At 45.7% G+C, this 17,689-nt stretch overlaps 1 protein-coding gene across 2 annotated transcripts in view; it reads left to right on the top strand.

Annotated features, from left to right (window-relative positions):
* Window positions 1-17,689, top strand: part of LOC115150879 (E3 ubiquitin-protein ligase PDZRN3-B) — a 123,736-nt gene that overhangs the window by 75,599 nt on the left and 30,448 nt on the right. The gene's annotated exons all lie outside the window — the stretch shown is intronic.

The following is a 17,689-nucleotide window of genomic DNA, read 5'->3' as shown; positions in this document are numbered from 1 at the left end:
AAACATTTATATGCTCCCTGAAAAATGCATTTTATGTGTAACTGAAGCTGTCGCCTGTTAAACGGAGCCTCAGTCGACCTGTTAGAGCCGTGTGTTTTTCACAGGAATGATTGTTATCCAAAGGGAGAAGATGGGAGACTGAGCTCTATGTGCGAGGATCATTCTTGACATCAGTCCAGCTAGTCTGGAGCAACATCAGTGGCAGAGGGGTAGAGAGCCTCCTTGTGGCCACAGTCTGCACTCACAGCCTCAAACTCAGCTCTGGTTCTGAAAGTACTACTTCTATATCGACTCAAAAAAAAGCGTAAATCAATTACAGCCAAGCTTTTGGATGGTTGTCTTAGTCTTGATGATTTTTGTACCTGTTTTACATGCATTTTTGTGTTGTCTGAGATTTATGAGACAACAGCTGACTAACTTTCCCCGTACGTACACAGTTAATTCAACTCGCTTATATTTTATCTCTTGACACATGAGCATTTAACATAACAAGGTAGGATTTATGGCCACCATGAAAGGTATTATTTTCGGTCTCCAGTAGAATCTTGAGAATAAGTGAGCCACTCAGCTGTCAAATCATGGTGGAAACAACAGCAGGCTTTTGGTTTGGGATCCTCCCTTCGGCCAGCTCCTTGCCTCTCCAGAAGGACTCTTTCACCTTGGCTGGTTCTGGTTTTAAAGAAGAGGGCAGAACATAGAATAACATTACTTATCTGACAGACAGCAGGCAGGACTTGTTTGTTTCAGGGCCGGTGTCATTCAGGAGGCCTGGCGCTGTGTAGAGGACTTGCTAGCTAGCTGGGGCAGGCTAGACAGAAGCGTCGGTACATTAACTGCTCATAAAATAGCTGATGTCACTCATTCACAGCCTGGCCCCAGTTGTCTTGCGTTTTGATTGGTCCTGACGGGGTATTTCCATGGTGATGGGGGCAGTTAAGGTGGTGGTGTTTACTTCAGTCTGCAGCATACCCAACTAGTCTGCCTAGCCTGACGCCAGCCAGAGCTGCGTCTGCGTGTGCTGCTGATAAGAGACCGCATGCCACCGCTGCACGGTGACTGTTGAACTCCTAAAGGTTGGGTTAGGCCAGGGTCTGTCTCAGTTAGACAGAGAGGGCTGTTTACTCCAAACAAGCTGGACCGTCTAAAGAGTATAATAAATAGCCTGAAAGGACAACTGAACCACTCAATTCAGGCCAGTTCCCTCAAGCATTTTCCCCACCTATCTGTTGACCTGCTTTGGGAAGGAGAATTGAAGATTGAAGCCCGGAGATGGACCTCGCTCGTTTGATTGCACTCTTCCAGTTAAGTACAGTGGCTCTACTTAACGTCCTGCTCTCCTCTCTGTGAAAGAGTGAAAAATAAAAGACCAGAGGTCAACTACAGTTCACGCGCTGTCACTGTCCTCTGGGGTGACCTTAAACTGATTGTCACCACTCCAGACTGCTCGTTTCAGACTCTGACCTTAAGAACATACATAGACAGGCTGAACGGGTTCATGAAAGCGTCACTTCAGTTTCTGCTGAATGGTCTCTCTATCAGCTCTGGCCGTGTGGTGGTGGACAAAATATAGAATTGCATTGGAACTGGCGTCTTTCTCCCATTCTCATGCTGTTCTAGTTTACCCACAGCATTCGAAAGACGTGTTTAATCAAAGAAATATTTGGGGACATTTTATACGTTTATTTTACACGTTTACAATTTCATCCTCTTCACCTTTTCAATTCAGCTCTGTGTTGGCTCCAGATCTCCAGATAGCTGTCCCCCGGCAAGGCCAGGCCCAGGAACAGCTGTGGAAACAGCACACAGTGAGCTGTAGCGACTAGCGAGGGGGATCTGGTGTGCTGGATCCATGCAGCTCTGTGGAGATGGAAGTTTTCATTTCCTCAGGATATAGCGTCGGCTGTTTGAACAGGTGGTGGAGGAATCCTCCTGGGACACCGGCTCCACTCATGTCGTCCAGTTTTGGACTCCTCTCTTCAGCATCGCATTCCCCAGCCAGCAGCACAGACGAGCAAAGCAGAGTAGGCCCTGCACAGAGCAGAGCAGCACAGGGGACCACTCCCCCCCCCCCCCCAACCCCCCGCTCTGCAAGTCCTCTCGTGATTGAGAGGCGTCCCACTCCCAGCCCACTCCCGTCCCAGCCCGTCCCACATGGCAGGCTCCAGAAGAAAAAGCCCAACCAGACGCGTCTCCTAATGCGTTTCCAGTCCCCCCTGTCATTGGGGTTATTACTGCTGTGTGCAGCTGGGCTGTGCTGGGACTGGGGACCTGGGAGCGCCTGTTAGGGGGGGAAAGTGAGCATCTGAATGCTCTAATTACAAGAGGAGGGGATGTGTGGGACTGGCTGTGTGTTTTGTGTTCTTACCCCCAGGGGCGGGATGCACACTGCCTGAGTCATACTAGACTGGAGCCATTGCATCGTGTCTCTCTCTCCCTCTCCTCCCACTGCTTACACAACCAGCTGGGCTACGGAGATACACAAACACAGAGAGACATAGATTTACTCGAGGATGGAGAGAGGAGTGTAATGCGGAGGACGAAGAAGGGGAGGAGGAAGAGGGGAGCGTGCGAGGCCCTGGGTAGATTTATGGCTTGCTGTAGAATCTAGCAGGTAAATACCAGGGAGGCCCTCCTCCCCCCCACCTCCCCCTGAGGAAAAGGCTCTGGGATTAGGCCACTTGTTGAAGCTGTTTGCACAGATTCTCAGTTCGGTACAAAATCCTGCAGGGCAGGACCTGTCTCTCCACCACTCCCACTTCCACTCTCACTTCTTTTCAGGCCGCCTGTCTGTCTGTCCGCCTGTCTGTCTGTCCGCCTGTCTGTCTGTCCGCCTGTCTGTCTGTCCGCCTGTCTGTCTGTCCGCCTGTCTGTCTGTGGTTTTCCTGTCGCCCTCCCTCTTTCGATCTCTTGATATCACAGTGTCATTTGAAATGTCAAAGAGCGAGGCAAATGACCGAATGCTTTGAACACATTATGCTTAAAGAATTGCGTTGAACTCTATTTTGTTTTCTATTCCCTGTTCATTACCATTCAGCCGTTGACTACGTGAGCACACTAACACGCATGGCCAATAGGTGGCGGTATGAGCCTATAGAATCTGAGCTTCGTCTATTAGTTTCCAGAGAGAATATTTTCACCTTGCCCTCATTTGATCTGACTCCCTCAGCCAAATGGTATCTCGTTAGTGCAGTGCACATTTAAATACACCATTGGGTGCTGTAAAGCATTTGCCAGACAGTTGTTTTTTCCCCCTGCTGTCTAAAAGACATTAGTATGTATTTACTGGTAGAATGCAAGGTTTCGGTGCTTTAGATCATTTGTGTCCAGGACGTCTGTGGCATAATAAATACGCCTAGGTGAGCATAATAGACTGACTGAACACGCCCTTATTGACTCAAAACAGGTGTCCATTGGTCACAGGCGCTGGCTGTCATATGATTATCTGATTGCGTGTGGGTCGTCATTTGCTCAGACGACGGAAAGTGAATTCCTCTAACGGGGGGTAGAACACAATCAACGTGTAAACAAAGACCTCCAGACGAACTGATAGCCCATGTAGCACTGTTGCACATGCTGTAGATGTAATCCAGTACGTTTGCGGAACTGTGTCCACAGTGTGGTGTTGAGGCATTGTCAGAACAGTAGCTCTGTTCCAGTTCTCCTCTGTTCCAGTTTTCCTCTGTTCCAGAACGTGAGCAGCATCCACAAGGCACTTTTAACCCCAAATGAATCCTCTTGGTGTGGATGATGACGCCTCAATGTTCGTCCTAGTATTTCTCAACGGGACCCTCTAAATGGGCTGACCTGGTAGGTGGAACCCTGGAAGGCCGGGCATCTATCCCCCCCTCACATGACAAGGCCTTCTATGATGGAAAGTGGATACAGTCATCTCTGAGGGTAGCTCAGAGCAAATGTAGCATAGTCAGAGCGGAAGGCAGAGTCTGAGATTTTGTAATGGCAGAAAGGCATATGAGCTCTCAATAGCCTTTCTCACGTCAAGGTTTGTTTGAATGTATATTTGTGTGTGTGTGTGTGTGTGTATATTTGTCTTTGCCTGTCCAAGTGTGCATAGCCGCTGGAAGTAGGGGTGCTGAGGGGTACTGCAGCACCCCCTACAAAATCAGAATTAAAATAAAATATGAATAATAAAACTTGTATTTTTTTCAACAAAATTAGTGCCCTGGGCCTTTACTAGTCCTGTATTAGCAGACCGATATAGCCGTCTGTAGCGCGGGAACACATAGGGTGTGCCAATGTACATATGTGTTAGTGTACATGGGTGGGTGGATGCAGATGTGTTTAAGTGTGGGCTAAAGTTCAAGAGTGTGTATTGGTTTGTGCGACAGTAGGAGTGTATGTACAGTACGTGTGTTTTGGCATGAGGGAGAAAGGCTCACCAGGCAGATTTGTGATGTAATCAGGAGTTAATCTGTTCCCTGATGCTTGCTGAGCGGCTCCAGTGCCACAGGGGCCACAGCACAACCCCCTTTCTGCAGGAGTTGACCTAGCCCGATCCTCAACCCTCGCACCCGGAGCTCATTTCGAACTGATAATCTCATCAGGAGAGTGAGGGCACTGAGAGAACAAAAGCTCTACTTCACCTGAGCCCTCACACTCAGTGCACATCAAGAGCTTCATTTGACCCCGCTGGATGAATGGGTGGATGGCTGGAGTAATCACGTTGCATAACTGAGCCCAGCAGAGCAGTAGAGTGGCTGGGCTGATTGAGCAGGAACCACCACCGTACTGCACACAGAGGTGAACAGACTGGACCCTGGCTCACTCATTTCTTATAGACAGATGGAGTGCATCGTATTATAATTCAGCTGACTCAGGTATTGATAATCCACAATCTTTTTGTTGTTGTATGGTTCCAAACAACAAAGTCTTTTTTTGCATCGGTAGGGGCGTTTCTTAATGATTTGAATGTTGTTTTTTTTTCATCGCCCCATCAGCCCAGATTTCTTTGGTTTTTCATTCAGAAAAGGTAAGATTTCTAGAAGCAAATAAATGGATGATGTGAGCTGACGAAGGGTGAGGTGAATTCTAGACATTTGGAGCTTATATTGAATATTGGGCTGAAAAGAGTTGAGTGTTTTGATGAAATATTGTTCATTCCTCTCAGAATGTCTGCCCTCCCTCCATCTCTGTATGCCTTTTATCTCTAAGAATAAAAGACCACAAAATCCCGCGAAGACAGCATGGTCTTAAGAGCAACATCTTCAATGGACCGTCTACCCCTTCACAAGAGGCCCGGAGCACTTTTAGGAACCAGGTTGCCATAGTGACACACAGTAACAGTGCATGTTTCCTAGGCGACTTTCCCTGGTTCTGCCATGCAGGGTACATTAGTATTGTTGTTCGGTCTTCTCAGACTCGGTCTACGCACTCAGAATCCCAGAGACACACACACACAGGAAGCTGTCTGAGAGGAAAGCTCTTCATTTGAGTGTGAACAGGAGGTCAGCGATTGTGGTTGTTTGGAGCTACCATGAGCATCTTATCATACTGGCCCTTTCCAGCCGTCGGTGTTGGAGTCCCATCTAAGCCCTAGCCTTGTAGCCAGACCCGTCTCCATACTCTGTCGCGTTCGTGCGGCCTGACAATGGAAGTCTGCGGAGTTGGCCAGAGCGCACACAGTTCTGGCAACTCTCTCTGAGACTACACTTCTTCCAGAAGGAAGATTCAAATCCATTCACTTTGTCACGTCCATGCTGCAGCGGAGTCGTCTTGTCGAGTTATGGTGAGGTTTGGCCGTGGCTTTCTGTGCTCACCTGTTTGCCTCATTAGGGCCCAGTGTCTGATGGTGCATGAAGGAGCAGCATCAAAGCAGAGTGGCCTGGCAGTAATGAGGGGCCTTGTCATCCTGTGCAACTCAATTAGCCCAGACTGGCCAGTCCCTCAGGAAGACTAATGACACCCCACTGGGACCACAGACCCCCGTAGGGAGAAAGAGGGAGTGGGTTTAGGGTGGGGGGGGGTAACAGGTACCAAATAGTGGCGTCTTCACTCTGGACTTCTGAAGTAACTAACCTCAGTGCATAACACAGAGGACCATATCCACATTGGAGTTCACACATTGGAAAATGCAAGGCCCTACAACACAGTGGGATCTTTACAGACATGGCACTGGTACTCATGCCTGAGTAACTATAATTCATGTTATCCCTTAGGATCTCTTCCGTAGTCAGTCAGAGACTACACCTCTCATCGGTGGTCTGCGTATTCCTAGGTGGATCCTGTAGTTAAACTGTTCACTTTCATTACTGTTATCTTGGCTAGTGATGGCTGTGGCCGGTCAGGCTCCGTGGCCCCACTGACCTTGCTGTCTACAGCCGTTCACTCACCGGCCAGCACACTGAGCTGTGACTGGCACATAGCAGAGCCTCCCTTCTAACATTGATATTTTTCAGTCCATTGGCTTTTCCGGTGAGTTCGAGTCTGTGTGAATGGTTTAGCGGTAGCTGACAGTGGAAAATAAGGAGCCCCTCTTGAGTGTGAGTGGACTGATGAAGAGGACTTGGTAGTGTGCTGCTCCTGCTGTGAGGTTGACAGATGGCGGTGGAATCGCCTGTATGACCCCTCACAGAACACCAAGCCAAGCTTCTGTTGTTTATTCAACCTTTCAACCTCCCTGTGTTCAGAAATACGTTCTAACTATCTGCGTGTGGAGACACGTGTTAACATTTTGATTTAGTTCTTTATTGAGGATGTAGCCTTTCAAATTGTGCTTCGCCGCCTAGAGTACGACTTCCCGTCGTGGTGTAGACCGTCGATGGCAGAGTCTGTGTGACTTGTATGAGCAGCACTGTAGCATCTCATCTCAAGCCATCTCTGTAAGTCCATGGTGCTTGTCCCAAGGAACCAGCTGCTGGAGGTCTCTCATTGTTTTAAAGGGACGGTTGGGGTAACCTGCTGGCAGGGACAGGGCTGTGGCCTGGGACCCCTCACCTTACCGGACCCCACCACGAGCCCACGGGACCTCTGTGTCAGGGGCCACAGCTTGAGTGACAGGTACAAAGTAACCATTCTCTGCTGTGGGGTCCCGGGGAGAGGCGGAGACGCCGCCCCTGTCACTCACCCATCCCGGGACAATGATGTGGGCGGGAAAGGCGATACCCTTGCCTCTTTGTCTCCTTATTGAATTACAGCACAGGTTGTCTTTGTGTACTCAGAGAGTAATTGAAAACGTGACAAAAAGGAGGGTGGAAAATGGAGGATGTGCTCCAGCACACGCAGTCAGTCAGTGAAAGGAGCCAATGAAAGTGAATATCAGGGCATGGCATTTGGTGCTGAACGCAGGGCTCAAGTGATCCTTTTTGTAGGTGTAAAGTCTGGATGGAAGCGGGCTTTTAGGTGATTGGAGGAATTGTGCCATTCTCTAGAGAAGTGAAGTCATGTTCAGGGCAGTTTGCTGCAGGCAGAACTTAACCTCATTTTGGACCTGGAATATAAAGTCTCCCAGTGGTCAGTTGGGATATAGGAGGATATGAGTTGAGCGTCAGCTCCAAGTAATCCTCGGCAAACACGTGCACCATAGAATTCCTCTGTCCGTCACAGATTTCTTATCTGAAAGATGCAGTAACTTTTTGGGCAACCCTGACAAAATTCGCATAGAAATGAGAGACATAAGTCATTCAAATTTTTCAAAGAAGAGGTAGATCTGTTCTATGTGTGCTATTTTCTATGCTTCCCATTTTCTTAAGTTTAGTTTTTGCGTCTTTCATCTCAGTTTTGTATACCAGCTTCAAACTGCTGAAAATACAATCTTTTTTGTTATGGAAAATATATTTCCCAGTGATTTAGATGGTACAATGATTCTCTACACTATACTTGCTTTTTATTGTCACATAAACCATTAGAATTTTAGAAACCAGGAAATGGTTGGAGCGATTTCTTTCATAGTGCATCTTTAACTTTTGTTTGTCTCAAATGTGTCATTTCAGCTATATTATATGATAGAGCTCCAACCCAAACCTATTGAAAAGCTTTTTTCCTAGTAAAACACATTGCAGGGGGAGGGATCTATTCTAAGGCAGTATTCTACCCTCCCCTATCGGTCTGTAATGCCCCACTTCTGTCATGATGACCCTATTACACATGAGGTGTGTAGAGCACCGGTAAATGAACCACAAAGCCCCACAGAAAATGACCCACTGCCACAGGAAAGGGAAAGCGTGTGATTACATGACCATAACATGGAGCCAGACAAATAAGCACACACGCATGCACTCAGGGGAAAGAGAGTGGGGTGCATAATGGTTGCTCTCTGTGGGTACACGAACACATCAACGTGCCCTTTTCACATTACTCCCTTGATTACCTTAATCCTGCCTCTGAACTAGGACCTGTCATATGCACCAAGGGATCTGAGGGTCATAGGTCAAACCGTCCCCGTGATCGCTCTCTGCTGTCTTCCAAAATCACTGACTCCTCATTATACAACAGGGCTCTCTCTCTACCCCCTCTCCTTCTCTCATTCGCCCCCTTACCCCTCCTACGCCCCCCTTTCACTGTCTCTCTCCCCCCTCTATCTCTCTTTCTCTCTCATCTTTGTAAATTAAAAATATATACAAGACCAGTCCCTCATCTCTCCCTTTAATGGAGCCAACAAGTCCTCTTCACTGTGCCATAGCATTGTGTTCTGTAATGACAGCATTTGCGGAGCACTTCAGTGCAAAATGAAGTCGGAATTGGATGAAAACGGTAGGGCCAGGCTCTTTAAAACCAGACATATTTTTCTCCTATCCATTTGGAGAGAACAGGGGAAAGCATAGGCTAAATGTGTGGGCTTATTATTTTCAATCAAACACTTCTCTCTAAGGGTCTGTGGTGGAAATAGCACTCAGGGAATGACAGTTTTACTAATGACATGGGGCTCATGAAAGTGTACCGCACCTCAATGGGGAAACTGCACTTTATGGCAATTTTACCATCCCCAACCTGAAGTGAAATGCTCTCTGAGATACAGGGGCTTGGAAATGGAATGGCTTCATCCAGCATCTTGTATTGATTTAAATACCATCTCTTGGTTTGTCCAATCTCTGGAACATAACCAGCTAATGGTCACTCATTATGCGAAAGACTAAAAGACACATGGCAAAATTACTTCCTGTGAAAGACTGAATAGCAAAATTAGCTGTGTTGTAAAAGCATTAAGATTCATAAGTGTATGTGGGAAATTAACAAGGACATTGCAAGCATTCACCTGTTTCCTATTTGCATTTTTATTATGGATTATAAACCCCCCACACAGTATTTGCATACATTAACGATTGAATGCAAACATTATTGTTTAACAGTTCACCAGGGCATTAACAGTTGAGTCGTTACACATTGACAAACTAAGTGCATTAGCCTTCACTGTAAGTGAAAAGAGTTTTCAATGTATTCAGTAATGACGTCTGTTGCAAATTCATTTCCACTAAAAAGATGAGTCGATTCCCTCTAAATGCAGTAACCGTTCTGTTATCTGGGGATCAGGGGGAGAGGGAGGAAGTAGAGTCATGATAAATTGGACTTTGATACTCTGGGAGTTGCTGATTGAATTCACTTATCTGCCAAACGATGTTAGCATTGGGCTGAGCAGATGTGCCAGGGCAGGCCTGATCTTAGATAGAGGGTCTGGGATGGGGAGGAGAAGTGGAGGGGACTGGATTAGATAGACCAGTCTGTTACTGTTTGTCCCAGCCCTCCGTTCTTACACTATGTGACTATCACTGGGAAAGGATAACGCGTAAAGTATCATACTTATTATAACGAGAAATGATGCAAAAGGTTTACTCAATAACCCTATGACGTCTAGCCAGTGACAGTATGTGTTACGGTTGAACGTTTGTGTCCTGTTACTGTACAGTAGTTTAATCCAATGCATTATGGGAGTAATCAGTCGCGTCGCAAAACCAGATTGCCGTGGGTAATCTTCAGAAAGCTCCAGGCAAACTGGATATACTTTATTCAATGCAACTGTGATGATTTCCCAGCCCCAGGGAAAGCTATGGATAATAAAACAATGACTTTTCTCTACATGTGTGACTGCCCTGAAGTTCTGGCCTGGACACTGACTCCTGCCACAAGCTCATTCCCAGACCCATCAGCACTCCTGGCTGTGTCGGTGTGTTTACGGCCAAGGTCGTGGAGTGGACAGAGCTCAATCTCTTGGGTGTGGAATGAGACAGGACCTGAATCGGCAGGTCTGTGTCCCATGGTGACTGTCTGTCTGAGGGGCTGTGATGAAGAGTTACTGGACAGGTCCATGTTCAGGAGTCCATTTCATTACATTACAGTGCTCTCCCAAATGAAAGGTCTGATTGAGGGGTGACCTCATCGACAGGTGAGTAACTGACATGACAGTGACATCACAGGCTTCTATACTAGGACAGAGAGTTAGGCTAACGACCAACAAGTCAACGATGACGAATGAGGACGGCTGCCGAAGTAGAGAAACAATATTTTTTTTCTACGTGCAAAGCTGCCTGTCTGTGTTACTTCACAAGATTTAATGAAATTGAAACATTAACTGGGCTAACTCAAAGACTGGGACGGCCAGTAAATCTTTAAATGAACGACCCCTCTCCGTTAGTCACTCAGCCAGCAGACGGACAGTGACCTCTGTGTGGCCTAGCTAGCCGTAGAGGGGATTTCCCATCCTCCCTGTTGAGTCACTGAGCAGTTTCAAAGTGAGGTAGATGTCCCTTCTCTTTAGACTGTTTGAATGTCTTTTTATTGAACCTTTATTTATCCAGGCGAGTCTCTTAAGACAAGTATATGATTTACAATAATGTCCTGGAATGTGTCATACCTGACCTACAGACACATTTGAACATCACCATGAATGATACCTGTACTGTACACAGGCTGAACACGCCACCAAACATACACCAACTTACAGTTTCTGCTTGGTCTCTCCACAGACAATCCTAGTTTCTATGTTGTTTTGAAGAATGGAAAAGCATCTGGGACCAGATAGAACATTGGAAGGCAGAGAAGGTCATCCTTAACCTTCAGAACTGAGAGGGAGAGAGTCCTTGTGGTTATGGAGGCTGCAAGGTGCCCCACTGCCCACCTAACTGTAGCAGTAGCACCAGGCCTCTACTCTGCTCATAGTACAGGAGAGGGGCGACGGGGATGAAATATGAACTCCTTGATTATCGCGCCTAATAACTGTTGACAAGCTGCATGAGTTACCTTCGGGAGGCATGTCGTGACATTTGGAAAATGAGCTGTAAATAGTGTTTTATGATACCTTGCTGAGGACAATCGACAGCCCGGCTTTTTATTTGTAGCAAAGGTTAGGTGGCGATTTTAGTGGCCCTATTATGGCCGTTAATTCTTGTGGGACCAGAGGTCTTGTGTTAGTTGGAGGGTTGGAGTCGTGCCAGGGCTGAAGACATATTGGATCTGTCAGCCCCCTGGCCAGGGAGAATCCATTCCCTCCGTCATCACCACAACCAATTTATTTACATTGAAATCCATCTTGATCCCCTGTGTGAACGCCCATCTCTCTCTCTCTCTCTCTCTCTCTCTGACAGACTGCAGCTTATAGCCAAGTCACTCTATTAACAGGATCTTGGGGCCTTGTACTCTCCAGTGTGTGAATACTGTTTATTTTTTTAAAAGCTAACAAACTCTGAAACTGTTGGATTTGTTGTTTTCCTGTCTGGCAGTGAATGTGATATTTTCGTATCAAATATGGCATTTGGTGGTTTTGTGCTTTTTGTAGAGCGACTTTGTTTTATTTTCCCATATCCCACAAGATGGCAAATATAGAGGTAGACCCTGCTGAATACATAATGGAAGACAAACAGTGACTTTGGAGAGGAGCTGAGACTTAAACGCTTTTTTAACTCCTCTGGGAGTGGGAAGGTATCGCAGAAACATGTCTTTGGCTATTTCACATTACAGTTGCTAAGAGATATGGCTTAGTTTGTGTACTCCATGAATGGAACCTATTTATACATGATATTTGTTAAGGCATATCAGGTTATTGATACAGTTATCATATGCATGGTTTTCTATCAAGCCAACTAAACTACCATACTGTACAGCGGTGGTCACCAACCGGTCGATCTCCAAGGCATTCCTAGTCGATCACCAAACCTTTCTGTAAAAAAAAAAAACATTGATGTAGTCAACCTTGCGTTCCTATTTTTTGTAGCCATTTCACGCTGTTGGCGGTAGGTGCACTTGATTCAGCAGCCCTAGCACTGGGAAAGCAAAGTGTTCCCATTTTGAACCATTTCATATGTCTGAAGGTAGAACTCGCCTAGCCGGCAGGCCCAGAGAACAAATCAAGTGCACCTATAGACCTACCGCTGGCCTGTCAGATACCTCTCGAGCGCACAACGAAATTGATACTGTGAGATTTCCAAACTTTTAAAACCATGGCTAGAGAGAGACTCAACGAATACAGCGAAGAGCTGCTGTTTTTATGAGTAAGTTCATGTCTAAGTTGTTATTCAGCACTGTCAAAGCTATAAAATGTGTGTTCTCCCTACTTCCACTCAAGCTACAACCAGCACTGCAGCTGCAATGAAGGAGTATAGCAAAGTGTTTCCATAAGCTTGCGTTGTTATTATTAGCGGCTTGTCATTTTTAATATTGAGGAATATGTACCTTCTCTGGTCATAGGAGTAACCATATGAATTGGTGCATGAGGCAGAAATAATGCAGTGCGACTTACAGTTGAAGTCGGAAGTTGACATACACTTAGATTGGAGTCATTAAAACTCGTTTTTCAACCACTCCACAAATTTCTTGTTAACAAACTATAGTTTTGGCAAGTCGGTTAGGACATCTACTTTGTGCATGACACAAGTCATTTTTCCAACAATTGTTTACAGACAGATTATTTCAATTAGAATTCACTGTATCACAATTCCAGTGGGTCAGAAGTTTACATAGGCTAAGTTGACTGTGCCTTTAAACAGCTTGGAAAATTCCAGAAAATTATGTCATGGCTTTAGAAGCTTCTGATAGGCTAATTGACATCATTTGAGTCAATTGGAGGTATATCTGTGGATGTATTTCAAGGCCTACCTTCAAACTCAGTGCCTCTTTGCTTGACATCATGGGAAAATCAAAAGAAATCAGCCAAGACCTCCACAAGTCTAGTTCATCCTTGGGATAAATTTACAAATGCCTGAAGGTACCACGTTCATCTGTACAAACAATAGTACGCAAGTATAAACACCATGGGACCACGCAGCCGTCATACTGCTCAGGAAGGAGACACATTCTGTCTCCTAGAGATGAGTGTACTTTGGTGCGAAAAGTGCAAATCAATCCCAGAACAACAGCAAAGGACCTTGTGAAGATGCTGGAGGAAACAGGTACGAAAGTATCTATATCCACAGTAAAACGAGTCCTATATCGACATAACCTGAAAGGCCGCTCAGCAAGGAAGAAGCCACTACTCCAAAACCACCATTGTAAAAGTCAGACTACGGTGTGCAACTGCACATGGGGACAAAGATTGTACTTTTTGGAGAAATGTCCTCTGGGCTGATGAAACAAAAATAGAACTGTTTGGCCGTAATGACCATCGTTATGTTTGTAGGAAAAAGGGGGATGCTTGCAAGCCGAAGAACACCATCCCAACCGTGAAGCACGGGGGTGGCAACATCATGTTGTGGGGGTGCTTTGCTGGACAACAAAGTCAAGGTATTAGAGTGGCCATCACAAAGCTCTGACCTCAATTCTATAGAAAATCTGTGGGCAGAACTGAAAAAGCGTGTGTGAGCAAGAAGGCCTACAAACCTGACTCAGTTACACCAGCTCTGTCAGGAGGAATGGGCCACAATTCACCGAACTTATTGTGGGAAGCTTGTGGAAGGCTACCCGACACATTTGACCCACGTTAAGCAATTTAAAGGCAATGCTACAGAATACTAATTGAGTGTATGTAAACTGCTGACCCACTAGGAATGTGATGAAAGAAATAAAAGCTTAGATAAATAAAATAAATATACATTATTCTGACATTTCACATTCATAAAATAAATTGGTGATCCTAACTGACCTAAGACAAGGAATTTTTACGAGGATTAAATGTCAGGAATTGTGAAAAACTGAGTTTAAATGTATTTGGCTAAGGTGTATGTAAACGTCCGACTTCAACTAAGTTTTTCGCCATCAGCTGGAAGACTATGCCCCCGTTTGTTAGTGGTGGGAGGGAGGAGGGACGGTGAGCCTCCCTGCTGCTCCTTCCCTCAGACTGACCATCAGATGTAGGCCGTCAGTCTAGTAAAAAATAGAAGCTGTGCCTAACGAGTAATACAACAAATGATCAATTACCAGTCTGATCATATACCTACATGTTTTCAATATAGTAAAAATGTCTGTCTAGCAATAGTCAACAACCAACTTGACAGACCTTGAAGAATTTAAAAATAATAATGTGCAAATATTGTACAATCCTGGTGTGCAGATGTCTTAGACTTACCCAGAAAGACTCACTGCTGTAATTGCTGCCAAAGGTGATTCTAACATGTATTGACTCAGGGATGTGAATACTTATGTAAATGAGACAATTATGTATTTCATTTTCAATGCATTTGCAAATTTTTCTAATAACATGTTTTCACTTTGTCATTATGGGGTATTGTGTGTAGATGGGTGAGAAAACAATACATTTAATCAATTTTGAATTCTGGTTGTAACACAACAAAATGTGGAGTAAATCAAGGGGTGTGAATACTTTCTGAAGGCACTGTAGCCTGTTTGAACAGCAGCAAGCTTCCAATTCAAAATCTATTCTGAATAGGCTACGGAAAGATGGAGTCTCCCATCGGCATTCCCATGTCATTCCCAACAACTGCTATTAGGTCTAGACCTAAGCTGTGTAAGTCTGTTTATTTTATCGGTTTATTTACTTGTCTGTTGACCAATTTCTTGAGATTAGAGGATTTTTCTGTGGTGATTTTAGGACGGTAAATACAGTCAGCGATGGCCAACGATGATTGCTGTATGTGTGTTGTACACAGATATTGAAATTGATTTTGGTAGGCTATTTCAATAACTCAGGTCTAACACGTTATGATAGCCTGATATATATACAGAGTCACATTCAGGTAAGACGTTTTGATCTCTATATACTATCGGAAAGAGCAGATTCTGTTTCAGAATCAGCTACCTTTGCCAAACAACTCTTAAATGAGTGGATGAGCTCTGTTTTATAATCAAACTTTTTTACAGAATGACCGCAATTCCATGCTTTGCACAGTAACATAATTAAACTCAAAATATGTGACATTTTAGCTTATGTTGTGTAGGAACTAAACCCTTCTCATTTCAGGGTTCGGTCGGTATTTCACATATTTTCACACAGACCCGAGGTCCGTGGCCACCAAACGGGACCCGACCCAGATCCAAGGGTCAACTACAGAATTTTGGACCCGACCCAGGGTGGACCCGTGAAGACCTCTACTCCACACACAGAATGACTCCAGTCAAATGACAGAAAGATGGCATCATTAGTTAATCTCCCCTCTAATTAAACAGTTGTGGTGACTGTGATTCCTGGTGCTGGCCTCTGTTGGTGTGGGATCTGTGGATCACAGTCACCAGCAATGTGGAGCTAACAGCTGTCTGATGAATTATGCACAGACTAGGGTTCCAGGGGTGGACACACACACACACACACACACACTCATAGACCTTAACGGCCTGGCTTTTAGGGGCAATCTGCAGTGGATACATCCATTTTTAGATGTATAGATGTATTATTTGTACCCATTGATTCTTGAAGAATATAACTTAGAAATGCCTCATGAGCTTAGTTCAACTGTCGTACCAAAATATAAGCTTCTTTTACTCCAATGTTTGCAAACAAAGTAAATGTAAACCAACACGGTAATAGTGACTATATAGCCTCAAAACATGGTTCAAACTATACTTTTGATATCATGAAAGTCCTTGCCTCCATAACTCTGTCTATGAATTAGAGAGTGGCTACATTTCTCCAGCCCTTTCCCTCAGCTTTATACTGACACGGGGGTCAGCTTTGTTATTGTTTCAACTGCTGATTTTCCTTTTTGAGGAGGGAAACTTATCAAAGTACCCCCTCTTCTCACTTTCCTTGTACTACTTCTCCTTCTCCTCACACCTGTTCACCTGGTGTCCCCGTTATTCATAAAGCCAGAGCCGAGCGGGGTAGTTCCTCCTTCTCACATATCCTGTACAGATTAAGAGGATGATGTGTAGAGCCCAGACCTCATGGCCAAAGTCAATTCAGGGGAGACGCCACTAATCTCTCCCCATCACAGGTCACACTGCTGTGGGAACCTGTGGGATTACGACGATCCCTCTCTCCTTTCGACTGCCACAGACTAGTCTCAGCCTGGTCAGGCATGCCTTGTCTGCACGGAGGTGACACTTAATACATCAGCCATTTATTCATTTAGATGTCTCTTCTTCGCTATTGCCAAACCCCCTCCTCCTAGCACCTCTGCTGGCATCTGGACAGAGCATTATGGAGTGTGAGAAGGACTGGACTCTTATCATTGTCTGCCATCGTCTCCTGTTTCCTTCACGTGTTGCCACATCACTTCCACAGAGCCAGTCTCAACATTCTGCTAAACCCCCTGTTTCTCTCTGATCTCCTCAGGTCATAAAAACCTCATCCAGGTTGCAAGACCAGTCGATTCGTCAGATAAAGAGGCTGATAGCTTGACATTTTCCAGCGCTGCGTGCTAAAATGCAGAGGTCATCTCCCATGAACCCAGTGGCATGGTGAAGAGACCCTGGTAGATCTACAGGGATGCTGCTATGCCCTGCAGCAGAAACACTGTTAAAGCTCCACAACAGATCAGCACTGAGACTGTAGAGGGGGTCAGCCATACACTGTTAACCCTGGTGCACCTGTAGTAAACCTTCAATTAGTGTGAGCTGAGCGGGTGTTTAAGCGGCTGTCAGCCTGGCGCTTGTAAATACATGCCACCTGTATCCGTGTTGCTCATAGTAGTATGGAGATAACTTTCGCCTACAGCACATAGGCTGAGGAGGGACACACCCAATCAGGGTAAGCCTCACACGTGAAAGAACTGCAGGAGATACTGTACATACATATTATGTGATCTCTGTGTGATCTCTGTGATCTCTGGCCTCTTCAATCCAAATGTATCTTGAGAGAGAGCCTTGCAGGGAACAAAGTAAGAGAGAGACCGATAATGAGGGAATGTGTGGAAGACCGAGCGACTCCGAACCGGACCCAGTCAGTGAGCGTCGCAGGCAAGCAGCAGTGCTCCTCTGCTGATCCCTCTTTTTCCGTAAAAACACAACTGTTAAACTGGCCCCCGTGGGACCCCAGCAGAGCGGAGCGCTACAGAGCCTTGCTACAGAGACACCATGAATATGAATGACCCAGTCAAGCATGGAGCTACACTGCACAAGGGACCCACACTTTTGAAGACCCCATAGCTAGTGAGGGAGGGGACATGGGTAACCTCTGCCCCCTTCCTCTATCCCTATCCAACCCCCCCCCCCCCCAATGTTTACAGTGACAAGCCACATGACATCATTACCTTTTGGTCCTACTTGTTATTGGGTCCTGTGTCGAGGCAGGAGCCACTAATGACTGGGGTTTGGTGTTGGACTCCTCTCCAGAGCCTACATATCAAGACGCTGTTTGAAGCCTGTTTAACCCCCAAAAAGGGCTCATGTTTAGCGTCACCATGCTCAGTGGGGGGTA

Source organism: Salmo trutta, chromosome 16 (assembly GCF_901001165.1).
Source record: "Salmo trutta chromosome 16, fSalTru1.1, whole genome shotgun sequence".
NCBI classification, from domain to species: domain Eukaryota; kingdom Metazoa; phylum Chordata; class Actinopteri; order Salmoniformes; family Salmonidae; genus Salmo; species Salmo trutta.
The sequence above is the reverse complement of the archived record's forward strand: the minus strand, read 5'-3'. Positions and strand labels throughout refer to the sequence as shown.